General features: G+C 43.4%; 1 protein-coding gene across 1 annotated transcript in view; it reads right to left on the bottom strand.

Annotated features, from left to right (window-relative positions):
- The window catches only part of LOC143298350 (uncharacterized), a 13,272-nt gene that overhangs the window by 4,469 nt on the left and 1,303 nt on the right, over positions 1–7,500 (bottom strand). The gene's annotated exons all lie outside the window — the stretch shown is intronic.

Below are 7,500 nucleotides of genomic sequence, written 5' to 3'. Positions count from 1 at the left end.
ATGATTCATGGAGGACATTGGGGAACACTGTCATGATTCATGGAGAACGGTTGTGGAACACTATCATAATTCGTGGAGAACTGTTGGGAACACTGTTATGATTCATGGAGAACTGTTGTGGAACACTGTCATGATTCATGGAGAACTGTTGGGGAACACTGCCATATGGAGAACTGTTGTGGAACACTGTCATGATTCATGGAGAACTTTGGGGAACACTGTCATGATTCATGGAGAACAGTTGTGGAACACTGTCATGATTCATGCAGAACTGTTGGGGAACACTGTCATGATTCACTGAGAACGGTTGGGGAACACTGTCATGATTCATGGAGAACTGTTGTGGAACACTGTCATGATTCATGGAGAACTGTTGTGGAACACTGTCATGATTCATGGAGAACTGTTGGGGATCACTGCCAACATTCATGGAGAACAGTTGTGGAACACTGCCTTATTCATGGAGAACTGTTGTGGAACACTGTCATGATTCATGGAGAACAGTTGGGGAACACTGCCTTATTCATGGAGAACTGTTCGGGAACACTGCATTATTCACAGAGAACGGTTGGGGAACACTGCCTTATTCATGGAGAATGGTTGGGGAACACTGTCATAATTCATGAAGAACGGTTGTGGAACACTGCCATGATTCATGGAGAACTGTTGTGGAACACTGCCTTATTCATGGAGAACTGTTGTGAAACACTGTCATGATTCATGGAGAACTGTTGGGGAACACTGCCTTATTCACGGAGAATGGTTGGGGAACACTGTCTTATTCATGGAGAACATTTGGGGGAAAAAAACTGTCATGATTCACGGAGAACTGTTGGGGAACACTGCCATGATTCATGGAGAACTGTTGGGGAACACTGCCATGATTCATGGAGAACAGTTGGGGAACACTGCCATGATTCGTGGAGAACGGTTCTGAAACACTGCCTTATTCATGGAGAACTGTTGGGGAACACTGCCTTATTCATGGAGAACTGTTGCGGAACACTGCCTTATTCATGGAGAACTGTTGTGGAACACTGTCATGATTCATGGAGAACTGTTGGGGAACACTGTCATGATTCATGGAGAACTGTTGGGGAACACTGTCATGATTCATGGAGAACTGTTGTGGAACACTGCCTTATCCATGGAGAACTGTTGTGAAACACTGCCTTATTCACGGAAAACTGTTGTGGAACACTGCCTTATTCATGGAGAAATGTTGTGGAACACTGCCTTATTCATGGAGAAATGTTGTGGAACACTGCCTTATTCATGGAGAACTGTTGGGGAACACTGCCATGATTCATGGAGAACGGTTGGGGAACACTGTCATGATTCATGGAGAACTGTTGTGAAACACTGCCTTATTCATGGAGAACTGTTGTGGAACACTGTCATGATTCATGGAGAACTGTTGTGGAACACTGTCATAATTCGTAATTCATGGAGAACTGTTGTGGAACACTGTCATGATTCATGGAGAACTGTTGGAGAACACTGACATGATTCATGGAGAACTGTTGTGGAACACTGTCATGATTCATGGAGAACTGTTGGGGAACACTGTCATGATTCATGGAGAACTGTTGGGGAACACTGTCATGATTCATGGAGAACTGTTGTGGAACACTGTCATGATTCATGGAGAACTGTTGGGGAACACTGTCATGATTCATGGAGAACTGTTGGGGAACACTGTCATGATTCATGGAGAACTGTTGTGAAACACTGTCATGATTCATGGAGAACTGTTGTGAAACACAGCCTTATTCATGGAGAACTGTTGTGAAACACAGCCTTATTCATGGAGAACTGTTGTGGAACACTGTCATGATTCATGGAGAACGGTTGGGGAACACTGTCATGATTCATAAAGGACTGTTGGGAACACTGTCATGATTCATAAAGGACTGTTGGGGAACACTGTCATGATTCATAGAGAACTGTTGGGGAACACTGTCATGATTCATGGAGAACTGTTGTGGAACACTGTCATGATTCATGGAGAACTGTTGGGAACACTGTCATGAATCATGGAGAACGGTTGTAGAACATTGTTATGCATTTCAGTTTCCTGAGGAGACGTCACTGCGCTCGGACAAATCCATACACGCTACACCACATCTGCTTGGCAGATGCCTGGCAACAGCACAACCCAACGCGCTTGTCAGGCCTAGAGTACATGCTTATATATTTGTGTACCTATCAGAGTGGATTTCTTTTTACATAATTTTGCCAGAGGACAACACCCTCGTTGCCATGGGTCCTTTGTCAGTGCGCCAAGTGCGTGCTTCACATGGGACCTCGCTTTATCGTCTCATCCGAAAGACAAGACGCTCAGTTTGATTTTCCGGTCGAAATTGGGAGAAAGGGCGAGAGCGGGATTCGAACCCACACCCTCACGGACTCTCTGTATTGGATGGCAACTGAGCGACTTAACCATTCTGCCACCTTCCTCCTGTTATGGTTCCTAGAAAACGGGTTTGGAAACGACACTAACGTTTTTTTTTATGTTTTGTTTTGATTTTGTTTGTTTGTTTTTCAGGGAGAGCAACAGAGGAACAGCGGCAGGATTCGCGGAGAGCAGGTGTAGAACACTACCACGATTCACAGCCCCCACGTGTGTGACCTCCTTTCCTCTCCAATGCCCAAGCCTTCCCTGGGAACGGGGAAACGGTAGAAGAGGAGTGGGGTGGGTGGAAAGTCGGTCACAGACAAAACGTACATAGTATGACTGAAGCACCCTGAAAAGACGTTTCTTATCCTCTTTCCCTCTAACGTTTATGTGTTTCTTTTACTGCTTAATTTCTGAGGGACAAAAGGAGGGAGGGAGAGAGAGAGAGAGAGAGAGAGAGAGAGAGAGAGAGAGAGAGAGAGAGAGGAGAGAGAGAGAGAGAGAGAGGCAATCAGAGACAAGAGACAGACAGGTACAGACAGACAGGCTGACAGAGGGGGAGCGAGAACTCCGATTTTAATTCTTTTTTTTTTTAAAGAATGTAAGACCACCGACATGTATACATGTATATGGTTACACGTGTTGTACACACATGCATACATAAACCAAACCAAGATCAGGATGAACAAAGAATTTTGTTTAAAAACAAACAAACAAAAAACAACAACAAACACACACTTAATATAGCCAAACGTAAATCAGAGAGAGAGAGAGAGAGAGAAAGAGCTAGCTTAAAGGGTACACATTGTATTATGTGATCCATGTGTAAACAATTAAAGAACTGTGTCATGGCCACTGCAACAAAATGAAGTGAAAGAGTATACAGTTAAATGCATGACTGTAGTTGCGCGATATAATTTAATTTCCTCACCTTTTTAACATACATGTTTTTAGATGCGCAAAGTGAGTGAGTAAGAGAGAGAGAGAGAAAGAAAGAATGAGAGCGAATGTGAGAGCGAGAGACAGACAGACAGACAGAGACAGAGACACAGAGAGAGAGAGAGAGGGATACTGACAGAATATCTGGATGGGGCTCCCCAGTCACCAGTGATGATACTGAGAGAAGATAAATAGACCTCATCCCTCACCAATCACTAACAGTAACACTGTCACAGGTCACATGCTAGTATCAGTAATCACTTTTCATGATACTGAGTGATGACAATAAAGGAAGAAAGATGAAACCCACCAGTCACCTGTGGTGACACGACACTGATGAAAAAAAAAAAGGGTAACTTCCGGACCTCTTAAAACGAAGTTAAAAATCATAAACGCAGGTCCTTTCATCGTTTTTCCACTGTGGTGACACTGACTGAGGAGAGAAGGAAAGCAGAAGTCACTTGTGATGACATCAACATTAACAATAGAGAGATGGAGCCCACCGGTGATAATACTGATAGAAGAGAGAGACAGATGGAACCGACCGGTGATAACACTGATAGAAGAGAGAGAGATGGAACCGACCGGTGATAATACTGATAGAAGAGAGAGAGAGATGGAACCCACCGGTGATAACACTGATAGAAGAGAGAGAGAGATGGAAACCACCGGTGATAATACTGATAGAAGAGAGAGAGATGGAACCCACCGGTGATAATACTGATAGAAGAGAGAGAGATGGAACCCACCGGTGATAATACTGATAGAAGAGAGAGAGATGGAGCCCACCGGTGATAATACTGATAGAAGAGAGAGACAGATGGAACTCACCTGTGACTGACACTGACAGGAAAGATGGGACTCAACAGACATCGATAATGACACTAAGGCAGATGGACGGGACTCACCAGTCACCTGTTATGACACTGAGAGAAAAGAGATGGAACTCACTGGTGATGACACTGACTGGAGGAGAATGATAGAACTCACTGGTGATGATGCTGACAGAAGGTATCACATGTATGTAAGTCAACTGTGATGATATTTTACATATATATATATATATATATCAAGGGACCAGTGGTGACAATGACTGAAGAGAGATGGAACTCACCTTTGATGACACTGACAGGACAGATGGGACTCACCGGATACTGATGATGACAGTGGAAGAAGATAGAGATGGGACTCACCATCCACCTGTGGTGACACTGACAGGACAGATGGAACTCACCAGACATTGATGACAGTGGAAGAAGATAGAGATGGAACTCACCATCCACCTGTGTGGTGACACTGACAGTAGAGAGACAGAACTCACTGGTGATGACACTTACAGAAGAGATTAAACTAATCAATCACATATACTGACAATGACAGAAGAGAAACTAAACTCACCTGAGATGACAGTGAAAGAAGAAAGAATGGAAGTCACCTGCAATGACACTGACAGAAGACCTGAGACTCACCAGTCACCTGCAAATGACACTGACAGAAACAGTACCCACTAGTGATGATTCTGATTGAAAAGAGATGGAACTCACCTGTGATGACACTGACAGGACAGATGGAGGACTCACCGGACATCGATGATGACAGTGGAAGAATATAGAGATGGGACTCACAATCCACCTGTGATGACAGTGACAGGACAGATGGGACTCACCGGATACTGATGATGACAGTGGAAGAAGATAGAGATGGGACTCACCATCCACCTGTGGTGACACTGACACTGGAGAGACTGAACTCACTGGTGATGACACTTACAGAAGAGACGGAACAAACGACACTGACAGAAGAAAGATGGAACTCACCTAAGGTGACAATGACAGAAGAGCTGAGACTCACCAATCACTTACGGTGACACTGACAGTAGAGAGACAGAACTCACTGGTGATGACACTTACAGAAGAGATTAAACTAATCAATCACATATACTGACAATGACAGAAGAGAAACTGAACTCACCTGAGATGACAGTGAAAGAAGAAAGATTAAAGTCACCTGCAATGACACTGACAGAGACAGTACCCACAGATTGAAAAGAGATGGAACTCACCTGTGATGACACTGACAGGACAGATGGAGGACTCACCGGACATTGATGATGACAGTGGAAGAATATAGAGATGGGACTCACCATCCACCCGTGATGACACTGACAAAAGAGATGTGTAACTCATCTGCAAGCCTGTGACACTGGAACTAATGACAGAAGAGGGATGGAACATACCTATCACAGCCATGATGACGCTGACAGGAGAGTAATGACTCACCAGTGATGACACCAAAAGAAGAGAGATGGATCTCACTTGTCACCAGTGATGACACTGACAGCATAGGGATTTAACTTGTTAGACACTGTTGTTGACACTGACAGTAGAGGGATGTAACTTGTTAGACACTTATTGATACTGACAATAGAGGGATGTAACTTGTTAGACACTGTTATTGACACTGACAGCATAGGGATTTAACATGTTAGACACTGTTGTTGACATTGACAGCACAGGGATGTAAACTTGTTAGACACTGTTATTGACACTGACAGCATAGGGATATATCATATAATTTGTTAGAGTGTTATTCACACTGACAGCATAGGGATGGAACTTGTTAGACACTGTTATTGACACTGATAGCATTGAGATGGAACTTGTTAGACACAGTTATTGACACTGACAGCATAAGGATGGAACTTGTTAGACACTTGTTCACACTGACAGCATATGGATGGAACTTGTTAGACACTTACTGACACTGACAGCAGAGGGATGGAACCTGTTAGACACTGTTAATGACACTGACAGTAGAGGGATGTCACTTGTTAGACACAGTTATTGACACTGACAGCATAAGGATGGAACTTGTTAGACACTGTTATTGACACTGATACATGTAGCATAGAGATGGAACTTGTTAGACACTGTTTTTGACACTGACAGTAGAGGGATAGAACTTTTTAGACACTGTTATTGACACTGACAGAATAGTGATGGAACTTGCTAGACACTGTTATTGACACTGACAGAATAGTGATGGAACTTGCTAGACACTGTTATTGACACTATCAGTAGAGGGATGGAACTTGCTAGACACTGTTTTGACACTGACAGCATAGGGATGTAAACTTGTTTGACACTGTTGTTGACACTGACAGCATTGGGATGGAACTTGTTAGACACTGTTATTGACACTGACAGTAGAGGGATGGAACTTGTTAGACACTGTTATTGACACTGACAGCATAGGGATGGAACCTGTTAGACACTGTTATTGACACTGACAGCATAGGGACGTAACTTGTTAGACACTGTTATTGACACTGACAGCATAGGGATGGAACTTGTTAGACACTGTTATTGACACTGACAGTAGAGGGATGGAACTTGTTAGACACTGTTATTGACACTGACAGCATAGGGATGCAACTCGTTAGTTTTATTGACACTGACAGCATAGGTATGGAACTTGTAAGACACTTGTTGACAATGACAGCGTAAGGATGGAACTTGTTAGACACTGTTATTGACACTGACAGCATAGGGGTGGAACTTGTTAGACACTTATTGACACTGACAGTAGAGGGATGGAACTTGTTATACACTGTTATTGACACTGACAGCATAGTGATGGAACTTGCTAGACACTGTTATTGACACTGACAGAATAGTGATGGAACTGGCTAGACACTGTTATTGACACTAACAGTAGAGGGATGGAACTTGCTAGACACTGTTATTGACACTGACAGCATAGGGATGTAAACTTGTTTGACACTGTTGTTGACACTGACAGTAGAGGGATGGAACTTGCTAGACACTGTTATTGACACTGACAGCATAGGGATGTAAACTTGTTTGACACTGTTGTTGACACTGACAGCATAGGGACGTAACTTGTTAGACACTGTTATTGACACTGACAGCATAGGGATGGAACTTGTTAGACACTGTTATTGACACTGACAGTAGAGGGATGGAACTTGTTAGACACTGTTATTGACACTGACAGCATAGGGATGGAACTTGTTAGACACTGTTATTGACACTGACAGAATAGTGATGGAACGTGCTAGACACTGTTATTGACACTGACAGTAGAGGGATGGAACTTGTTAGACACTGTTATTGACACTGACAGCATAGGGATGGAACTTG

Source organism: Babylonia areolata, chromosome 23 (genome assembly GCF_041734735.1).
Source record: "Babylonia areolata isolate BAREFJ2019XMU chromosome 23, ASM4173473v1, whole genome shotgun sequence".
NCBI lineage: Eukaryota > Metazoa > Mollusca > Gastropoda > Neogastropoda > Buccinidae > Babylonia > Babylonia areolata.
This window is presented reverse-complemented; position numbering and strand designations above follow the sequence as displayed.